Here is a 23,136-nt window from a genome sequence, read left to right as displayed (position 1 = left end):
TTACATCTTGTAATAACACAAAATGACAGCTATTGAAGTCCGGGAAAACCCACAGACATCAAGACCTTGCAGATCAATTGGTCCTTTAACAATATAAAGGTAAGGTTTCCAAATATAACGTCTCAGGTTACGTATATAACCATGGTTTACAGCCTGTTGTCAGCACCAAGTGCGACCCAGTATAAAAGGGTGCCGGGAGAACAAGTCATTCGGTTCTTCATCTGAAGCATACGTCTGAAGCATGGAAAGGGAACTAGAGGACGCAGTGTCTCGTTCCCTTCTCAGGGAACCATGGTTACATATGTAACCTGAGACGTTCCCTTCCGAGGGAACTTCAAACGGCGTCCTCTAGATGTCACTATGGGGAATGGTATACCCACGCTGCCATGCTGAGGGCGTGCATGCCAGAAACCACGGCAAACGACTAAGTACCCAAACTCTACAATAGCCATGGGAGTTGCCCCAAGGGACCTCTTGCCAGCTGTCAGTGGCATTATCCCCTTCGGGCCAGGGCCTGAGCTACATACCCTAAAAGAACTTACCTTTTAAGGGGTGGACTAGGAATCACAAGCTTAGGGCAGAGCTCAAGGCATGGAATCAGAAAAAAAAGAGATTCCTTAAAGGGGATACGGCCAGGTGTCGTAAAACCCAATTCAGACGCTGGCCTGCCACCCAGCCAATTCTGACTACCGCCCATTCTGAAATAAACCTGCTCAAATAACCGACTCAACAGATCTTTGGTAGAAACACCCTGCTCAGAAATGTATCAACAGAGATACATAAGTTGAGTGGAAATCAAGGCGGAGGACCGGGGCCTAAACCAACTCAGAGAAAGGGAAACGAGGCTGACAGTGTGTAGCCCTTACCATAAAACGGTTTTTTAGAAAGTGAGCAGAATGCTTAGTGTGCACACTTTCCACAATGTGGATTTTAGAAAGTGCTCGAGAAAGTGCTTAGCATTTTGCACCTACCATAGCATGGATTTAGAAAAACACGTTGCTTAACCCCCTCCTAGGGTGTTTGGGGGGCCTGGAGAATTTTTGATATCCCTGACATTTGTGCTTTTTTTATATAAACATATTAATGGATAAAATCTAAATGACACTGTAAATCAGCTCAAACTTGGCTAAAATAATATGTGAGGAGCATGTATGTACATGATTGTGTTTTTGAGAAAGTAATGTTGATGCTTGCTTAGTGAAAAACTAAAATGTTTAAACATCACTTGAATAAGGCCATAAAACACATACAACATTTCACAAGACATTTGAGTTTGAGAGTTGAGAGTTTTTGCTTAAAAATGATGTGAAAATTATCCTGTTCACTCATTCACAGAAACAATATATTGATTTAAATTTTCTAAGTCACTTTTTGTCTAGAAAAACCTGTATGCGAGGAGGCGTGAATGATTTTGAATCATACTGCGATTCACACCTGAGAAGACAAAGGCCCACATAATAAGCTGCATAATGAGCCTTTCAGAAAGGTATTTTGACCTGAGAGGGAAGTTACAAGAAAGAATGTGAGGACAAAAGAAATGCATATGTATTTTTGTTTGTAGTTTATTTAGAATATGGTTTAACCTTTGATGACCAGCTGACCTTCAAAGACGACCACATCGATCTTGCAGCATTGCATTGCACAACAATCAGAAAGATCAGGCCCTTCCAAACAGAGCATGCTGCACAACTTCTTGTCCAGGCCCTTGCCATTTCTAGACTGGACTACTGCAATGCTTTTCTGACTGAACTTCCATCATGCGCAATCAAACCTTTACAAATGATTTGGAATGCAGCAGCATGACTGGTCTTCAACAAGCCCAAAGAGCCCATGTTACACCTCTCTTTATCTCCTTGCACTGGTTACTGGTTGCAACTCGCATTAAGTTCAAGACATTGATGCTTGCATATAGAAGAGCCACCAGGCTCAGCACCCGCCCACTCACTACTACGAATCTACATCCCCTCTAGAAGTCTGAGATCCGCTAGTGAGCAACGCCTCGTGATACAATCACAGAGAGGCTCAAATCACTTTCCAGAACATACTCATTCACCATTCTTGGCTGGTGGAATGATCTTTCCACCCCATCTGGAATGCGGAATCCCTGACAATTTTCAAGCGACAGCTGAAAACTCATCTCTTTAGAAGCTTCTTGAAAAAAATTAAGTAAAAAAATTGTCTTTCTCTTTATTTATTCCTTCTCTTTCTAGCTTGTACTTATTTGAACAATGTCTAAAACTTGGTATCACAAGCACTTCCTGTGTCTGTTTACCTCTTTAAGAAGAATCACTTTATGTTTCCCCTAATTGTAAGTCGCTTTGGATAAAAGCACCTCCAAAATGACTAAATGTAAATGTAAATGTAAATGTAGAATATATTCAACTATTACACAAAAAATAACTTGAAATTCACTTGGAAGTACAGTTAAACCGTTTATTAGGAAAAAAAACAAATAAATAACACTAGAGTCAAGACGTCGTGGGTGCAATATACAAAATATCCAAAACAGTGGCAGGAAACTGGAACGCAAGGAAACGTTAGACAGCAAAAACTGCACGAAAAAAACAAATGGATGTGAGCAACACAATGTTCTGACAAAGGCAAAGACAAAAAGACATGGTGACAGTATATATGTAGGGCTACATTACCAGTCAAAAGTTTCCAAACCAGTAAGATTTGTCATTTTTAAAAAAACCGCCTGGGATCGGCAAAGGCGCAGACAGGAGCACTTGCATATTTTCCAGATGACAGAGAAAAGAACTTAAAATGCTCTGTCACTTTTGATTGGACAGATAAAAGTAATTCATCACTTGAATCTGTAAAGGGTTTACTTTTTTGGTGTATGCTCACCATATCAACAAAACTTTGTGCTTTTGTAAAATAAAGAAAATAAACAGGGTGCGCTCTGTCTTCACTGTCTCCGCGAACTGCTTTAAGAAACATGTCATTAAAATAAACTGAAACTCATCTAATACTTTACATACAGAAATGAGAAATATATCTATAAAAAGCTAGACATGACTACTCTTAAATGAAATAACTCTTACCAAAAACAAATATTCTGTGATAAAGTAATCCGTATGAAACCAACGACATGTCCAGTTTTCCCGTCTGTTCTCATTATCTCTAATTAGATTACGCCCACGCGCTGCTGACGCAATTGATATTACAACTCTCAATGTGAGACACTCGGCATGTAAATGCCCACATCATCGTAAACAAAGCAGCAACATGTTCATCTTGGATAATTTTCATTTTTGGAAGAAGACACTGAGATGAATAAGCCTTGTATATACCTCAGAAGATGCGCTGAGAGGAAAAAGCATTGCATTTACCTCAGATGAAGATGCCCTGAGAGGAATAAGCTTCATGTTTACCTCACAAACAGAATGTGAGTGCAAGCCAGTGGAGGAGATCTTTTATGTCGAGTAAGTAATGTTTCTTATTCAAATAAATCATAGATCAAATAAATGCAGGCTTGATGAGCAGAAGATACTTCTTTAAAAAGGTTAGTTTACTCAGAAATGAAAATTAGCCCATAAATTACTCACCCTCAAGTCATCCTAGGTGTATAGGACTTCTTCTTTCAGACGAATCCAGTCGGAGTTATATTAAAAGTTGTTTTTTGATCTCTTCCAAGCTGTTTAATGGCACTCAGCAGGTGTTGCAGTGCATCAGTCCAAAAGAAGTGAAATAAAAAGTGCCCATCCTTAATAAAAACTGTCTCACACAGCTCTGGGGGGTAAACAAAGTCCTCCTGTAGTGAATCGGTTCATTTTTTGTAATAAAAATAACCATATTTAAAACATAATCAATTTAATCTTGCTTGCACTCACTGTTGTACATGAAAGCAGCTCCAGGTGGATGAGGTATGAGGTCGGATTTGCGCATGCGCCGCTTAGAAGTGACGAATCCGGAAGTGCAGGGGAGGGATCAAAACCAAACAAAGGTCACTAATTAGAAGTACAAAACAAGAATCTACAAATAATAATTTGCTAAAGTAAGGGATATAAGCCAAGAGGCGACTGGTTTTTCTTTGCTAAAGTAAGGAAACATTGGATTTGCCACTGATTGCCACATAACACGAGTTTTGAGCAGTGTAGCGTAAAGCTTGTAAAGCGGGACTGCCATCCTCCATTGTCACCGTGGCTGCAGAATCCCCTTGGTCTCGACCTCCAGCCTCTGAGACCCAGACTCCGCCTCAGCCCATCGACCAGTCGGCTCCACCATGGCTCCTAGCTCCCTCCTCTCCGCCGTGGCCCATCAGTCCACTGGCTCCACTGGGCTCCCTCCGGCTCCACCTTGGTCTGTTGTCTACATCTGTCACTCCGGGACTCCACTCCTCCAGCTGCACGGGCTCTGTCAGGCTCCTCCTTCCCTTCAGCTTCTCCTCAGTGCTCTGTTGCTCCAGCTCCAACGTGGCCTTCTGGTTCCCTGCCTCTGCCTTGGTCACTGGCACCATCTGCTCCACCTTGGCCCTCCGGATACTCGCTTTCGCCCTGGCTCATTGGCTTTCTGTCTCTGCCTCGGGCTCCTCCGCCACCTGCTCCACCGAAGTAGGGTTGGCCCCCTGGAGTCATCAGCCCTTTCTCCTCCATGACTCCTCCCTCCGTTGCCTCAACCGTGGGTTGCCATTATGTCTGTGGCGTGGGTCCCACCTGGACACCACATGCTCCAAGTCCCTCCTTTCATCTCCCTCGCTCCTTCCTCCGTCCAATCCACCTTGGCTCCTCCTGTTACCTCCTTGGCTCCTCCCTCCATCGTCACCTTCAAGTCAAGTCAAGTCATCTTTATTTATATAGTGCTTTAAACAAAAAAGATTTTGTCAAAGCAACTGAACAACATTAATTAGGAAACTCTGTCTGCCGGCCCCCTCCTTGGTGTCTGTCCTCCTCCTGAGCCTCCTCCCAGTTCCCACCTGTCCCTCCCTCTGTTGGTTCTATGGCACGAGGACGCGCCGTCCAGGAGGGGGATGAAAGGTTTTGCTCCACATGTGCTCCCTGTGACCCAGTTTCTCCCTCATGTACCCTTATTTGGTCGTTCCTGTTCCAGTCCTCGTTGTCATTCTGTTTACCTGTGATCCTCTCAATTGCCTCGTTAAGTCATGTATTTAGTTCCAGTCTGTGCGTTCCTCCTTTGTCGGGTCTACTCAGTTGTGTACGTGTGTCTTCCTTCCCTTCCAAGTTTGGATTTACCCTGTGTGTGTGGTTTAATAAACGACCAGTTTCGTTTATAATCCAAGTCTCCTTCCTTCCAGCAGCTTATCGTGACAGTATTGTGGAAACAACATTTTCAGGTATTGGGGATCTCTGCCTGCAGTGTGACATGATTTCAACAGGTTATAGTTTGTTTATGGAGTCTTTAAAAAATAAACACTGTAAGAATGAACTTATAGAAGCATTTTATCTAATATTTAAATTAGAGCAATAGAATATTGTTGAAATCCATCTCTATTTTTGAGAGGTGTAACTAAGTTAAGTTCCCTAACTTTATTAGTCTCCACAGACTGGGCCTGATGATTTCCTGTATAATTTTTATTTCCTTGTATTCACTGCACATCCTTATATTGTGTTTTTTGTTTAACTTGGCTTGGCCTGAACATTTAAAACCAATTAACAGATGAATATTTTCCTACTTAATGTTTGTTGTTGTCCCTTTCCCTATGCATATTTACAAAATGTGTTTACATTTTAGCACATTTGTGTGTGTGTTTCAGTTTTTTGTACTGTGTCACGGGATGCTACAGCTTGCTCAGCTCTTGGTGTCTGGCTATCTGAAAGGCTCCATAACCACCATTGAGAAAAGATATGGATTTTCAAGTCAGAAATCAGGACTGCTGGCAGCCTTTAATGAGGCAAGGATAATATGCTAACTTTATATGAATGGTGATGACAGGATGTCATGAATCGCCTGAAGAAAAAAACATTTGTTTTTGGCAGTTTTTAGCAGCTGGTTTGCAATTGTTTCAATATTAATGTATGAGTTCAGACACAAAGTCTAAATATGAAATTGATACTACATCAGCAAGGACAGCTTTTTGGCTATTATAGTCTGATCATGCATATAAGTCTTTTGTTTTTAAACAAAGGTGGGAACACAGTTCTCATTGTGGTTTGGTGAGTTTCTTTGGGAGCCGTGTGCATCGACCAAGATGTATTGGAATTGAGCAATGATCGCAAGTGTGTGGGGTGTTCCTTATAGCCCTACCTCACTTCATTAGCAATGAGTAGATTACAGACTCCAATAACAGTGAGTGAGGATTGTTGTTATTTATTATTAATATTTTATATTTATGAAGTACCTAACATCTGAAATAACCAATATGTATTTGTTTGCACAGACACCAAAGACAACAGTTCTGGGTCTTTGCAAATCACCGAACATCTCTAAGCAGACATGTGATACAAGAAAAGACTGATTCCTCACCTTGGAGTGTATCCATACTTCTACTGGGCCAGTTACTGCTGGGCATTGGCGGTGTCCCCATACAACCTTTTGGAATTTCCTACATAGATGATTATGCAGAAAAAAGGAATTCTCCCTTCTACCTAGGTTTGAATGAGTAATGTTTGATCATTGATTTCCACAAAGAGTGGTTGAATTCTTATAATACGGTGGTTAATTCAAGAAATAATCAACCTTTATCTTTTTTTATAGGCATACTTTTCGCAGTTACTGTAATTGGGCCGGCATTTGGCTACATGATGTCATCTGTGCTTCTTCGTTTCTATGTTGACATTGATAAGATGTCTTCAAGTAAGTCTGATATGCCGTGTCTGCTCCTTCATAAATGGAAAGTAAAAACAATTATACACTTTACTGAGCTTAAACAACATTAGAGTCTAATGAGTAAATACTTTAGAAACTGTACTAATTCATGTTTAGACAAGTGCATTTTGACAAGCTAAACTGAATTTAAAAAGAAGTGTTTACCTCAAGATTCAACATGTTTAGCAATGTTTGCTTGTGTGTATCAAACACAGACAGGAACTTTTAGTAAGTTTTGCTTTATGTCTCTCATATGTAAGAGATGTTTTATGAATGAGCTGTTTTTACTTTTCAGGTTATTAAATTTGAAAAATGATGACCCCCGATGGGTGTTTGAGCTTGGTGGTTGGGATTCCTGATGGCTGCCACCCTCCTTCTCCTGACTTCTTTTGCCATACCTGTTTTTTTCCAAGGAAGATGTTCTAGAGAGGTATATCAAAATCTAATTTGTAGCCTTTTTTGATTCTGAAAATTGATTAGTAAATTTAGATTAATCAGTGATGGAGAGTTTTTGGCATATAAGATTTAAGCATTGCTCCTGAAGTATGCTTGGGTCTTACAGAAAACATATTAAAAAAAAAAAAACTATAACTACGGAAAGAAACCTGAGTCCCAGAGGAGCGTGTGTCTCAGCCTGTTCTCCCCCATCTTGCTCAACTAGATTAAATAACAGGTTAACCTTGCATGAATTTTGTGTCTATACATGGTTTTGCATGTTTTTGCACTAAATGTTTGTGTTCTGTAAATGTGAATCAGATATTGGAAGATGCTGAATCTCATACTTAAAGGGGGTCATATGATGTTGCTAAAAAGAACATTATTTTGTGTATTTGGTGTAATGCAATGTGTTTATGTGGTTAAAGGTTAAAAAAATACATTAGTTTCCACATACTGTAAATTATTGGTGGCTCCTCTATGCCCTGCCTTCCTAAAACGCCTAGATTTTTACAAAGCTCATAGTTCTGAAAAGCAAGGTGTGCGCTGATTGGCCAGCTATCCAGTGCATTGTGATTGGCCAAATTCCTCAAGTGTGTGACGGAAATGTGTTATACCCCATAACATAACTGGATGCCGAGTCCCGGTGGTCTGAACACCGTCGCAACGAGACAAAAAAAAATAAAACAGGCATTTGTAGCATCCAGTGGGCACATAATTACTGATTATAATGGACTTGATACTGCATATCACGCTGCTTAAAATAAAACCATGTATGCATTTGTGATTGAAGAAAGGTCAACAAGAGCTACGACAAGCGCTACTCCTACACTGCTCAAAACCCGCATTGGAATAATCAGTGGCAAATTCTTTAAATATGTAAACATAATTACAGACTCAGAGTCAGAAGCGCCAGACTGTCCTAGCAAGTTGGAATTGTACCACTTTATAGAAACAGACACTGACATTGTAGGCTACTCTTCCAGGGAAACAGTCCTCATCCTCTGTAAAATGCGCTGGACACATCCAAATATTTGGGTTGAACTGTTCTGGAACAGTGTTGTAAATACAACTTAACCACTGATTTCTAGTTGTGCCCTCTTTTGGAAGGCCAAACAAAGTAGTTTCACTTTCACAACGAAACACACAGCATCTCCACAACCATGGTGGCGTGGCAACACAGCGAGAATAAAAGTTACTCCTTCTTTCTTTGCGTGAAAATCTTCCCACATTGTGACGTAGACATGTGGGGGCGTGTTTTAATGAGGCGTTTTTTAGGGGGTTGTGGTTTGACTCAACTTTTATAAAGAATATCTCTTACAGAAGACTTTACAGATCTTCAAGAGCTTGTAACACTCCAAAGAGAACGGAAAAATTTAAATTGCATCATATGACACCTTTAAAAATGTGGATATAAAAAAATTATTGGTGTAAATCTAACCTTGTTCAGATTACGTACAAACAGGGTAAGATGGTTTGCTGGTGTAAGATGGTATTATTGATGCGCATGACAAACATTTTGCAATACACTCTTAAAAAACTTTCAAATGCATGGCATCATTGGTTCAATAAACAACCTTAAACATCCATGGAACCTTTCAAATGCAGAAAAGTTTCTCATAGTCAAAAAAGGTTCTTAAGATTTTTAAAATGTTCTTCAAAAATGGTTCGTTTAGGAACTCTTCACTGAAAGGTTCTTTTTGGAACGAAAAATGGTTGTTCTATGGCATCACTGCAAAAACACCATTTTGGAACCTTTATTTTTAAGAGTGTACAGTGTATGTACCTCACTACCACTTTGCACTTTTGCACTTTGATTTTGAGCATAATGTGGCTGTTCCAACAATAAATTAAATTAAATCGCAGATTTCAATCTCTTCAGGAAAATCGTAGAGGCCCCTGTTGAGCCATCCCACAGAAAAAATGATGGAGGACAAGAAAGCCCAAATCCGAAACAAAGGAAGGAGGTGTCTCTCACTGCGTTCCTAAAAAGTATTTGCCATTTTACCCATCTGCGATTTTATTAATCACACATTAAAGAATAGCTGACTATAAAAGAACATGAAAATGCTGAAAAGTGTATCCAAGATGTAGATGAGACATTTCTTCAACTGAATTTTTTTTGAGAAATTTTAACATCACAATAATCCACAAGTGATCCACACGCCCTAGTCCATCAAGTTGAATAAGTCCAAGTAAACAGTGCTTGATTGTGCATATTTTTTCTCCTGATTCATACAGGATGATTTACACTGGAAGTTTTATTTTACACTGGCAATGTTATGGATTTTAAGACAATAAACGGTTTCCCAGTTTAGGTATCAAACATCAACGTGGTGTACAGTAGTTAATTAAAAATAAATTGCACCCGCTGGTAGTTGTTGTATATTGCACGTGCTGTCTGTATTGTTTTAGCAGCCCAGTCGACAAGTAACGAAACAGCACATATAAAATCTCATTGCATTCAGCATCTGGTCAAACTGGATTATGGGTGGTTAGGTAGAAAAAGTTGCAGGTTTATGACCTACTTTTAGAACCCTAATGAGATTACTGTATTTGTTAGGCCATATTACACTGGATTATAATGAAACTACTATATCCAGATTCAAAAGAATCCCCTCTTTGCAATCATAATACTGCTCATGCCAAATTTAGCATATAAACTTAATGCTGCATAGTTTGACTCTACTTAGTCAGAACCAGATGCCTGATTAGAAGCCAAATAATGACTCAATCTGTGTTTTTCTGAACTACAAACTCATAATTCAAATGTTCTGTTCCTTGTAACAGTTAGATTTCATGAACTTTGCACATTTTTTTCTTAATGGGTGGGCTGCACACAAATGAAAATACTAACTAACCTTTCTATTGTTTTTATTTGTGTGTTTTGTTAAAAGTCATTTATCAAACTCCAAAATATTTTGTCTAATATTAACATTTCTGGGTAATATTTATAGATTTCAGTGTTTTATTTATTTAATTATTTTTTATTTGATTTATTCCAGATAAATGAAACACATTTGGTTGTTGATGTTTAATGTAAAAATCCCTGGATCTAAAGATCCTTATATCCATTCAAATATTAATTAATCTTCCAAAATATAATGTTCTTGTCCTTTTTGAAAATTAATTTTGTGCTGTAACGTACAAATGTTATTTGGATTTTTTTTCATATTGTTTGGTGTCATTTATCTTTCCTCAGGTTTCCCCAAAATTGTAATGAGGACTCTGAGGAACCCAATTTATTTGTTGGTAGTGTTGGCTCAAGTGAATCTTGCTGCCATGGTTGCCGGTCTGGCCACTTTTATGGGCAAATTCATTGAGAAGGCAATTTGCACAGACTGCCTCCTTTTCTAATATGATGATGGGTGAGTTACTGAAAAGAAATCAACTATGCCTTTTGTTGAGGTTATTATCAAGAACGAAAAATGTTTGTTCCGCCCAAAACCATAACAATATGTGTTGTATGTTTTTGTGGCCAGTAAAATCATATCTTATTGTTCAAAGGTACAAAGTTACTCATTCAAAACTTTTGCCACTACTAATCCACACACATACCATAGGTCACTATAAAAGATTCCAAAGTCCTGAGAAATAAGCAAGGGAAGATTGAAGCTTTCTGTCTAAGTGTTACATCTTTCATTATGTATTGTTGGTATTAATAAAGGGAATGTAGCACAGGGGTTTTTCAACCTGAACAATCCCAGGGATCCACCCAAACCTGAAAAGCATTAAAACACACACACACACACACACACACACACACACACACACTTACAAAGTACATTAAATGTAAATTGCATTACATTAAACAGAAACAAATATTATAACCTCCAAAATAATTCATGTACCATATTCATAAATATATTTATGGAAAATTAAATTAAAATTGATGCATTTAGCAGACGCTTTTATCCAAAGCAACTAACAGTGCATTCAGGCTATCAATTTTTATCTAGCAATGTGCCCGTTGGGGATCAAACCCCCAACCTTGTGCTTGTTAACGCAATGCTCTACCACTTGAGCTACAGGAACACACACAAACACACACAAACACACTGTATATATATTAGGCTGTCAAAATTAACGTGTTAATAACACGTTAAACGCTTTTTTTGCTGTTTTTTTTTTAATTAAATTAAATTAAATTGATTTTAATTTTAATTTTTTATTTATTTTATTTTATATTTTTAAAAGAAAATCCCTACACATCTTTTGAACCTGTTTTGTTTTGTCTGTCTGTTCACAGGTGGCTTAAATATTCCTTCAGCCATGTTAGGTATTATGGCTGGGGGGGTTATACTACGGCAAGTTGGGTCTGACTGTCAGGGCCTCAGCAGCGGATGTGTATGGTGGCGGTTTTTGTAGCATTATGTTCGCAATTCCACTTCCTCTTCATTGGCTGCCCCAGCAAACCAAAGTTTCTGGCATCAACTATAATGTGTGAGTTGTGTTTGATGTTTAAATGCTTTAAATATTGTGCACTTTCTATGCTGAATAACACATCTTTGGAAACCAAAAAAAAATTAATCTTACCACAAAACCTGTAGGAAAGAAAAAAAAACCCAAGTGAGTTCTACTGCCTATATCAGCACTTGATTTTATATGCTTTCTTATTATGCTGCTTTAAATGCATTCTGTTTACATACAAGTAAAAGATAAAAGGGTTCATTAGGGGTTGCCAAATCTAAGTGATTCAGCCATAATTCCAGCTACAACTTGAATTCAACAGACATCAACAGTGTCTTGTTCTGTGAAACCCTCTGACAGCTGTTTTCCATTACAAAGTTTTGGATATGGACCCCAATTTTAACTTCAGGCGTGCAATTTGCACTTTTCATCTTTCCCTCCATTCCCCAAGGATTTTTTAGATCAGTAGTTTTTCTTTTTATTTCTCTTAATATGCAAAGAAAAATTTTCTTTAAATGCTTACAAATCTGCCGCAAGGCACCCTGTTATTCTATGCGCCTTTGCCGTCATTGGTGTACATTTGTCCCCTAGATCTGCTCAGCAGTGTCGCAATGCATGTTCCTGTTCTGATTGAGAGCCTTCAACCTTGTGTGGGGCTCAGATGGAGTGGAATTCCTCTCTCCCTTGTCATGCAGGATTGTACAAGAAAGTAATTACCCGACAAAGAAGAAAAGGCTTGGTAAGTTATCTTTAACTTCCATTTACTGGGAACTGCATGGTACTGTGTTAAGGACGCAAAAAAAAAGGGAGGCTAATACAGGGAGTTTAGTACAGAGCCAGTGGTTGGCTTGAACAACCAAACGGATTTTATCAGTGAATGATTAAGAAATAGTAAACTCAGTGGATGATTGGTAGGATAGTGCACGTGAAATAAAGAACATTCTGTCCTGTTATCCATGTCATATCATGGGCATTCTCCAACCTGGATGGACATTTTTCTTTCTATGGAGCACAAAGGAAGATTTTTCAGCATTCAGTCGTTTTACATCACATTACAGGAGATTAAACAGTCATGTTGGGTGCAATTGCTGTTTGGGAACCACCAACTTTAAATGCATTTGTGTTCAATGAAGTTATATATATATATAATATATATTCTATATATATATATACCACACACACACACACACACACACACACACACACACACACACACACCACACACCGATATCTATATATTATATTATATAATCTAGGGGAGTTCACCTTGGGACATAGTGGTTAAACAAACACACTCCAGACCTACAAACACAAATGTAGACAAGTTAAAACGACCAGTGTTTTTACATCAATACAGGACCTTAAAAGTCAGTGGGTGCAATGCTGTTTTTGGACCCCACTAACTTTAACTGCATTTGTGTTCCCACTGAAGTATATATATATATATCTATATATATATATATATATATATATATATTTATATGGAGTTGTACACCATCTAGGGGAATTCACCTTGGGAAATAGTGGTTTAAACAACAACACACTCCCAGACCTACGAACACAAATGTAGACAAGTTAAAAACAACCAATTGTTTCAAAGTACCAAGACTAATACTTGTTTTAAGTGCATACCAACTGCAGTTGGAAGTGAAACGTAGAGCACGTCAGCAGACTACTGTGACTGCAGCGATGCAGGACGCAGATACATTACTATATAAATATAACACAGTGGGAATGTAACTCAGTCTAAGCCTTCCAAAACATGTTGGCAACATTTAGATACATAGTAACAGCCTCTGTCCCCTGGGAGAACAAATCCGTGGAATGAAAATTGTAGCAGTCAGGAAATAGGACAGTATTTATGTAGAAGGTCATGCAGCTCTGTTTGCATGTCATAATGGAATGTTCATTTGACTATTTAAGATGTTTAGCTTTGAAAAGTACATAGGGAAATTATTTTTATACAGAGAATTTTCATCTGGAATTTTTTTTTTTATTTGTGTGTGGCTGTATGCATATTATGTGTTTTGGATATAAATTTTGCTTTGCTTACATTCAAAAAGTTTCATGACCTACTTTGGCCACATAAAAAGAAAAAGCTGAACAACTTCTCTGAACGCCATATCCTTTTAATTGCTTTCAAAACAAACAAACTTCTCTTCCTGAGCAGTATGCTACTTATCTTCAGAAATGGATTATTGCTATAGAGAATGTCATGACACAAAACGTGTTAGTGGCTTTAATAGGTTTCTTAGAAGCTGTTAAAAATGTCTGTATTCATATAAGATAGTAGCACAAAAAAGCAAGATAGTGAAAAAACTAATTAGTGGCTGGATGTTCTAAAACTTTATGAGTTCAAACCTACCTAACTCTGGCACATATTTCTTGCTATGAACTTTTAATAACAGGGTTTTTTTTATTCCCTGCCATCTGCGAATTACGTAGTGATAAGTGCTAACTATTAATATTCTGAAAGTAACCTCTCAAAACTATTAAATTAAGTTTCAGTACTAACATTTCATCACCTATCATACCAAGAACTACAGAATTGTGAATGTGTGGGCATCCAACTGGCTCTCCCAGCTCTGCTGTTTCCCCGGACCAATGTGGAACTAAGTGTATCAGTTCCAGTAATAGCGCTCAGTCCCAGTCATGATCTCTGTCTCCATTACCTGCTTTGTGGCTTTCACTTCCCCCATTCCGCACGTACTACGTCTTTTCATGTGATGCGGATCCTAAGGTATTCCCTCATTTTTTCAATTCACTTATTTTATGTGTAAATATGATCTGGTTTTTAAAATGTTGCGACCCTATCATGTAACCTCTTGCTTGTTTTATAAACCTATCTCACCGTTCGTGTACCTATCTGTATGTCTGTTTTTTTCTTTTTCCCTTTGGCGGCTCGTTGTTTCTTACAAATTGTTGCTTGTATATCTGTATTGTGGTAATAACTCAAAGTAGTATTGAGTTATGGGTCTGAAGAACATTTATCGTTATAATTTTTATGTCATTTTCAGAATTTTGGTTCAAGGTGAACTGCGAAAATCCGACTGAAAAATTACATTTTATGATGAAGAACAACGGCATGTTCGTTGTTCTTTTAAAAACTCGATGTCAATGGAACATTGTGGCATCTGATTTGTTCTAAAAGGATCAAAGAGTCCTTGTTACGCACTTTTTAAACTTTAGTGTTGAAAGGCTGTTGAACTCTGCTTAGCAGGTGGTTTCACTTGTTGGTCGTGGCAACACACCGCATCGTTGCTTTATACAGCCTAATAAAAATGAATTTGATTTATAATTCTAATTATTGTTTTCTCTCACAGTAACTGTTGAGGCCGCAAAATAGTGATTTAGTTTATGAATGATTCTAGATAGTAAGTATTACTAGAATATATATGATGATAAAACCACAACATGTTATATGTAGAACCTCATGTCCATAGGCTTCTCCTATCATTACATATGTTGATTTATACTATATATTAGAATATATTGATTATTATATACGATATATATTCTATATATATCTATATTATTATTTATTTTATTTTTATACAAAAATTTCAATTTACCTCTAACTACACCTGTTCATCTGACTTTTGGAATAGCTGCACGATTAAGGTTTTCAGTCACTTTGTCTTTTAAAGTCAGATATGTTCGCCAAATCTGATACGATTCTATGCACACATCAGCGCATACCACATCGTGCATAGTATCATCTATACCATAGTCCCCAATAAACCTGACCTGTGCAGGCCTCGGTCAAAAATCTATCGAAACCCCATTGCTATCAGTGTAATCACCGCCCACAGGCATCTTTACGCTTCGGCCCCAAGCCTCAAAGATAGTGTCTAATAACAGACGACCTCTTTCAAAGTGACTCATCGCTATGATAGTTCCGGAATATTTAACTTGAAATGTGATACCAATTCATTTTTGATTTATGCCAACCCATGTTGAATATTAGGATGGTGTGATTTGCGCCGGGCCTTTTGTTCAGGACCTAGTTGCACTTCTCCAGCAAGCCCAATCATTTTGCCTTGTGGAATCTCACGCTTCCCTTGCTGTCTCGATTCGTGCTTGGTAATGCAATAAGAACATGAAGTGATCTGGCCGAGAAACAGAACACCCACACGCCTCATTATTCCTTTTTTAACAGAATATCAGAAACATGTGTAAAACCAACCATCTGGTATGCGGGCACCTGAGCGTAGTGCACCCAAAATCAAAAATCAAGAATCTCATAAGCTATGCTACATATGTCCACACTTTCTTATTTCAGACAGTTAGTGAGATCATTAGGAAATCAGTTTTCACACACATGCTACGAACGCCCCTTTGTCATGTGCTCTAAGTTTTACAGGTTCAAACTCTGGTCTCCGCACTATCTGCGTTAGGTCTAAATCTCTTATAAAAAGGCCCAACAACCTCAAACATAAAATTAAAAAAAACACTGTGGACACACTGTAAGTGTTTCGAAACTGTTCACAGGTGCATCTTCAGAACTGCCTGTTTAGCGGTAGTGTTATCTCGGCTCTTGTCCTATATCACACCAAGTCCTTTCACAGGATTGTGCACTTAGTTGCTCTTCTACGCGATACTCTTATAAAACATATTTGTTAATCATCACCCCAAACCATAATTACCACAGATTACCTCCATTATAACTAAAAACCTCACGGACTCAGGTGTTGCTTAAGACAATAGTTGAGCTTTGCCAGTGTAGGGGTTATCATGGTCTCCTTTTGTGCGTGTTTCAATTGTTGACTCAATGAATGCTGTTGTACGTTATTGATCAAAACCACAAATGGCGAGGGTGAATATACATTTGCGATGATTCTGGTAATGTTTTGTGAAAAGATATTATTAACACAGGTAACTTTTAATCCTTGACAGGCATTCCACTTCCCCAGCCTCCCGTGCTGTATGGCCGTTGCCATTGAGAACTGCATGTATTCTGTGGGGAAAGAAAAGCAATAAGGACAAAATCATGTAGCTACTACGGATTAGACCTTTTCAGACACAGGTAATTCTAAACTTAATCGCCTTATATTGTTATGGTATATGGGCACTTTTTATGAACAAAACGAAATTTAATATATTAAGCCCTTAAAAAAAAAAAAAAAAACAAATTAAGTCTAAAAGCAGAAGTCACCCCAAAATGAAAATCTGATGTTTATTGCTTTACCCCCAGGGGCAGCCAAGAGGTAGGGACTTGTTTCTTCAGTAGACCTACAAAATATGATTTTTAGATTCAGGCGTTGCAAGTCTCTAAGTTACCAATGCTTGGCAAATGTTCAAGATCGAGAAAAACTAAAACATTGCACAGGACACTCCAAATTAAACCCTGCGGCTCGGACGCCATACATTTGATGTGTTAAGACACAAAACCAATCGGTCTGGCCAGGACATGCACCTAGGTTATTTATATATTTTTGTAACGCTGATTCACGCAATGTCAAATATGTTAGAATCTTGTGTTGCCGCATCACAGCAGCAGGTGTGGACATCATCTCTCTGTGCTTTATGGGGATCGCAGACTTATAAGTGCATTTACCGCCTACCATATCGTTCAAGTGGACATTGACACTCGTAATGAATGTAGATAGTGTGTAATGGGCCATTTGAGAGATAGCGTGGCGGTAATCAATTATCAAGTCTGCGATCCGCCATAACGGCACAGTCAGAAGGAAGCTGATTGTCTCCGAGCCTGCTTGCTGTGAAGACCACGTTTCACAAGAGTTCTACACAATTTGGGCCATTGCTAGTGAATCAAGAGGTTTAAAAAGACTAACTAACTATATAAATAAAACACTGTTGTGTTCTTGCACAGACTGATCGTCTTTGTGTCTTTTACACATCAATGTATCGTCCCGAGCCGGCCCGGGTTGCATTTTGGATTTGTCTGTGCATGTTTTTTGTTTCTCTCTCATAGATCTTGTCTTCGTTACCATTTCGCCCATGCCCATTGTCTTAAGACTCTGAGGATGAAGAACACGCAACGCCTGAATTTGGTTTTTCATTAGTTTAAAACATCATACTTGTGGTGTTTCCTGTGACAGAAAATCGAGCTCACTTTACATCTTGGGTGCACTGGGAGGTAAGCAGAATCACATCACAATTTTCATTTTTGGTCAGTGAACTATCCGACTTTAAATCGGTTTTATTACTGGTGTATAGTTTTGGGCCTCCCATCTTGCCATGGTTGGACAAAGTGCTCCATGTCTGGCCCAAAGAGCAGACCCCCAAACATCACACTCTAACAGGACAAGGCCTGACTTTCAAGCATTTTATTTTTTTTTTCACTATTATTTTTGTCCGCCAGGTCAACGGTCTAACATCGGTAAATAGATTGTTTTGGTTCACACGTCGAGATTCCTTTGGACATCCAGATTTTCCTTTAGAGTTTGGGGTGAGTATTTTGTCTGTTTTTTCCTGCTCTTTTGTGGTGCCTAGAAGAATTCGAATCAACCAGGAACACAGAATGAGGAAACTGGAGACACATCAGACCAAAAGGGGAATGATCCAAGAAATGAAGATGACAAACTAGATGTTAACAAACCTCAATGGACATCTGTCATTACACAAAAAGACACTTAGGAGTAAAGATCAGTTAAGTTGTGATAGCTTATCGGGACGTGTCGTTTTTTGGGTGGAATAAAGTTTAGAGTTAGTCTTACGACAAACTGGAGTTTCTCAAGCTTACCATAAGGCAATTATACTCAAAACGGGTAGTAATGTTTGACAGAGGTTTTTAAACCAGACTGTTGAAACACACTCAGTTCTAGTACAAAACAATTGCCAACAGCCAGACATACTGATGCTAAAGGAAATAACGTCCACTTTAATACTACATGATATGTTTATTGTATTATCTCTGCCAAAGCCTGAAATATATTCTTTACATTCTCCTTAGAGTATATATTTTGTTGTGAACACTCAAGTTTGTACTTTACACAGTGTATATGCTAAAAATGTGGAAAATAATGTGAGTAGATTATTTGAACTCTCTAATTAGGGTAGACAAGGAGCAAAGTATGGTGATAAAATTAGACTCTTGCTTCTGTCGTGGTGCGCATTCTGTAGTTACTTTTTTTACTTTGATGTGTTTATATCCAGGTTACATTTAAGATCATTTTGTAGTCTTGGGAACTAAACACATTTTGGTTTTAGTGTCTGTAAAGTGTTACAATCTGTTTATGATATACTAGTGTATGAAAATATCTACTCATATTGGTGCATTATGAGAAGATTTTTATAGAGATTGTATTGTACTAGGGTACATTTCACGATATAACCATGGTCAAATTGCTATATATGTAGCATATCTTACCTTCCACATGAAAATATACTTAACCCTGTTATAATTGACAATTCTAAGATGTGTGATCTCACTTTTTATATGTTGTATCCTAAAAACTCAATTTATCCCTGTTTTGTTGAAACAAAACCATACAAATTTCATATTTCATAACATGGCTTGCTTTGATGGGTTTGGTCTTGAATTAAAAATGCTGTGCACAATGCCTCTATATACCTGCAGGCCAAATAATGTACAAGTAAATTAGTCCAATTGTTAAAGTTCGATTTCTAAGCTCATAATTTATTTTGAAGGGATTACTGATTTTGAAAAAATACTAATGTCAAAATTAGCTGTTTATAGGTTTTTTTTTTACATTTTAAAGAGAGTGACAATGCGCTCCATGCCAGAGGTGCTTACCCAGCGGCCCCACACATGATCTTTGTGTCATCCATCTCAGAGTCGGAGCCACACTCAGCGGCATCTTGAGGGAAACTGGCTGCGTCTCCACTGTGACAATTAAGATGGACAGAAGCCAGGCAAACTGCAAGTCATGTCGTTTGGATTAGCTGCCGGCGAGATCGCTTAGTGACTCCAAAGTGTGGGGCTCGCAGGTGATGCTTGAATAGCAGGAGTTTGCAGATGGGCCTAGTCCTATTTTACCAGCCCTTGACTCACGCTAGCTTTTTTTGTTTCAGCGCCGTTCAGGAATAATGTCCACCTAGCTTCACTCTTCTTGAATTCTGCCATGGTTGTTGGGCCCACTGCTGTTCAACTAGGAAGACAGATGTGTGTGATAAGGAGTTGTGTTTGGCTATAGACGCAGTCCCCTCTCGGTTTGTAGTAACAACATTCATCTGGGACGTGACGTTATTCCATCTTATTCCACGGAGGGTGAAGTCCATGGAAGAAACCCTAACGATAAGCCTGTGGTTCATGCAACTCTAGTAGGGATGGTAAAGAATTTAACCTATAAGGGTGATGAGGAGCTTGTGGATTCTCATCAGTCACACTTGCCTGCCTATGTGAACAATGGATGTATCACAACAGAACTGAGTGATGGGTTGAGGCAGGTCCCTTTAGGATGTCTCCACATAGAAATTTAGATTAGCTTTACATGGCTGTCTGAAGCTCACTCCCCAGCACAGATTTTGCCCTCCATGCCACCAAGCATGACAATCATCAGTTGACTCGCTTACTGCTAGTGGTCACCACGGAACGCGGAATCTCAATCAGTGGGATCTTCTGGTTGGAAGCAACCGAGTCGACCATAGCTCTTCTGGAACGGGCCTGATGTTTGCCTTCCAGGATAGTTGGCACTACCGTGAGGCGGATTAGTCCAATACAAGTTCAGGGAGGGCATGTTTAAGTCAGTGGGCTATTAAGTGGACACATTTCCACACTGCTAGGTCAAGGGCTATTTTGCACTTAGATGTTGGTACCCTGAGCTTATTCTTCCTCCACTTCATTCTCTTACTATGTAAGGCCTCAGGCGATGAGGTGCTTGCGTTTCCCAAATAATATAACACTTAAAGACAAAACCAGGGAAGTAAGGAGAGACAAAATGCATTCAGAGCACCCACTCTATACCTTATTGTGCCCTTGAGAATGTACATGGAATGAGTGGTCTTTTAGTCACCTCACTAAAAAGATGGGGAGTGTTCGAATATCACCTCATCATCATGAGTCACTTCATTTTTCCAGTGGTGTTTGCCTATTTCCTGTGCCTGGACAGATGCCTTATGTTCTTCTTTCCTACGTCATCACATTTTAAAAATAGATCCAACCGTGGGCAGTTAGATGTACGCTACTACCATTCCCTCCCTTGTCACCTATATCCCGCCTAGTTTAGGATGAAGTGCTAGATAACTTTTTATGACTAAGCCTGTGCTGTAGATAGTGAAAATTATACAAAGACCGTTTACTAATCACTACATTAAGGCGGTTACTACACACATTTTTAAGTCAGTAAGTGCCCTGTAAAGTACTGAAGATGAGAATAGTTGGATCGTCAACATGCTTACCTCATTGTTCATGTAAAAATAAGACGCACAAGGTGGGCTGGATCATCACAATCTGGCTAGCGGTGTAGGAACCGATGGAGACGAGGAAATAACCGATACAAAGTCTTTCAATCCAAGGAAGAACACGGTACATCCAAACACCGGGAATGGCAGACAGAATCCAATCGTATCATAAACAAGGACCCGACCAAGACAGACTGCACTAGACTAGGACTTACAAGGGAGCCGTATGTAGGATTGTGGCCTGAAACTGGTTATGGCAATCACTATAAAAGACCTGGAGAGCGGTGTATCACCCTCACCCTTACACCTGAATTACGGCGTTGCGAGATGACGCGGCAGGATCCACGCAGGCGTGCAAAGGCGTGGATCCGCGCCGAGGCCAGGTGGATGCAGGAGCGACAGGAGTACTGACGCAGGGAGCCCGAGGTATAAGGACGTCTGACGGGCAGCTGGCTCATGGACGGAAGAACACAGAACTCATGATCTCTGCAAAGCCGTCTTATGGATGGAATCGCGAACAAGGACCCCATAAAAGAATATTGATCTTTTAATTAATTAATGTTTTAACCATTAGTTAAGTTTTGTTATACTTGCTCTGTATGTTGGAGTCCCATGGTGGCTTCCCCCTCAGCACGCCGAACCGCGTCGATCACTTATTGCATGTCTTTCCGGCACTCACACAACCATGAGATGCGACAGGAGCAAGTCGCCGAGCCGCAGAGTATGGACAAGCTCGGTATGGAGCCTGGTGAGGATGTTAGCCCTGAGGAATGAGCTAATGCGCTATACTCTGCTGGGCACACGGTGGATGGACCCCTGCTCTCACCAGAATTGTCCCCCCCTTGCCTTAGTTCTCCCGATCCTCCCGGGACCACCTTTAGGGGACTTGCTCGGGTCACCAGCCATGGTGGATTTGCCACCTCAGCCTTCGCAGTCCCACCTGTTTATGAGCTCCAATGCTTTTTTTGGCCTAATCACATGCCCATTCAGAGAACGTGCGTTTTCATATTCCGATCATCCGTTTTTGTCTATAGTCCCCCTAGTGGTCCGGCTTAGCATCCCCGGATACATGGATGCAGGACGTACAAGGGAAAACATCAAGCAATTGGAGAATCGTCTAGGCGAGGATGGACAGTTCTTCGGGATCCTGAGCTAGCGCCCAACAGAGAGATAAGGTGAGATACGAACAAAGAACGTGGCCGCAACTGTGCGGTAGGTGGGCTGCCCAAACGAACAGTGCGAGGAGGAAGCAGCGCAGAGGGTTGGTGAGGCGCTAGCCTTGAGGACGAATTTGTCGAGCATACCGGCCCGCCCACTTTTAAGCAACAGAACAATTGGGCCTGTTTCATTGGCTGCGCAGTATACAATGTTATTTCCATCTCCACACTTCCTGCGTCACTTGACGTTTTCTTTTCTTGCGCCATACACTTCCAGCCACCTCAGCCACAGTGTCCATCTTGATGTCGACTACTCTCCCGGCCATACGCAATACTCCATTATCTACCCCGCGACTTGCTCCCAGCCCCTGTCTCACCCCCCTTGAGGGTGCGGAGGGTGGGCATTTGTGAGCATCCGGGCTCCTCGACCAGAACATGGGGATGGTGCCATCTTTTCCTTCATTTTGGCACTTTCGCTGCGCCATACTCAGCCCCCCTCTCAGCACAGTGGCATTGCGTCGACTCCTCTCCGCAAGCACACCATCCGCCGGGAACTTCTACCATGGGGTGGGCTCTGTAGCTGGCTTCTCGGACCTTGGGACTGCATACACAAGCCTCAGCTCCTCAGACGGAACAGCTCTCTCTGGCTCCCCCCTTGTTGGTCGCGGCAGGCCCTGGCTCCCCGTCAGCCAGTGGGCTAGGGCGACGAGAGGCTTTCTACCCACGCTCAGCCCAGTCGTGGCTTTATAGAAAGCAGACGAGTCTCTATGATAGGTTACTGGCCCATTAGAATTGTTTTGGCTCAGTTGGCATGTAATAATAAAATACTTACACATAAGGTGACGATATGAACATAATCTCAGCCATTTTTAGAATATACTCTCCTCCTCTAGGACTGTGTGTAAGTGGATTTGGATTTTTGCAACAAATACCATTTTTAAATCCCGGGTCATAATGTGTGAATGCTTAAACAAAGAAAACATTATTTCTGGAAGCGTGGCTGTTCATGCTTTGATAATGAAAAGTTGTGTATGACGGT

The 23,136-nt window shown here is 39.9% G+C and overlaps 1 pseudogene; it reads left to right on the top strand.

Annotated features, from left to right (window-relative positions):
• On the top strand, positions 1 to 22,096 carry LOC122143966 (annotated as a pseudogene).
• The last annotated feature ends 1,040 nt before the right edge of the window (positions 22,097 to 23,136 follow it).

This window comes from Cyprinus carpio, unplaced genomic scaffold, assembly GCF_018340385.1.
Source record: "Cyprinus carpio isolate SPL01 unplaced genomic scaffold, ASM1834038v1 S000006547, whole genome shotgun sequence".
Taxonomy (NCBI): domain Eukaryota; kingdom Metazoa; phylum Chordata; class Actinopteri; order Cypriniformes; family Cyprinidae; genus Cyprinus; species Cyprinus carpio.
This window is presented reverse-complemented; position numbering and strand designations above follow the sequence as displayed.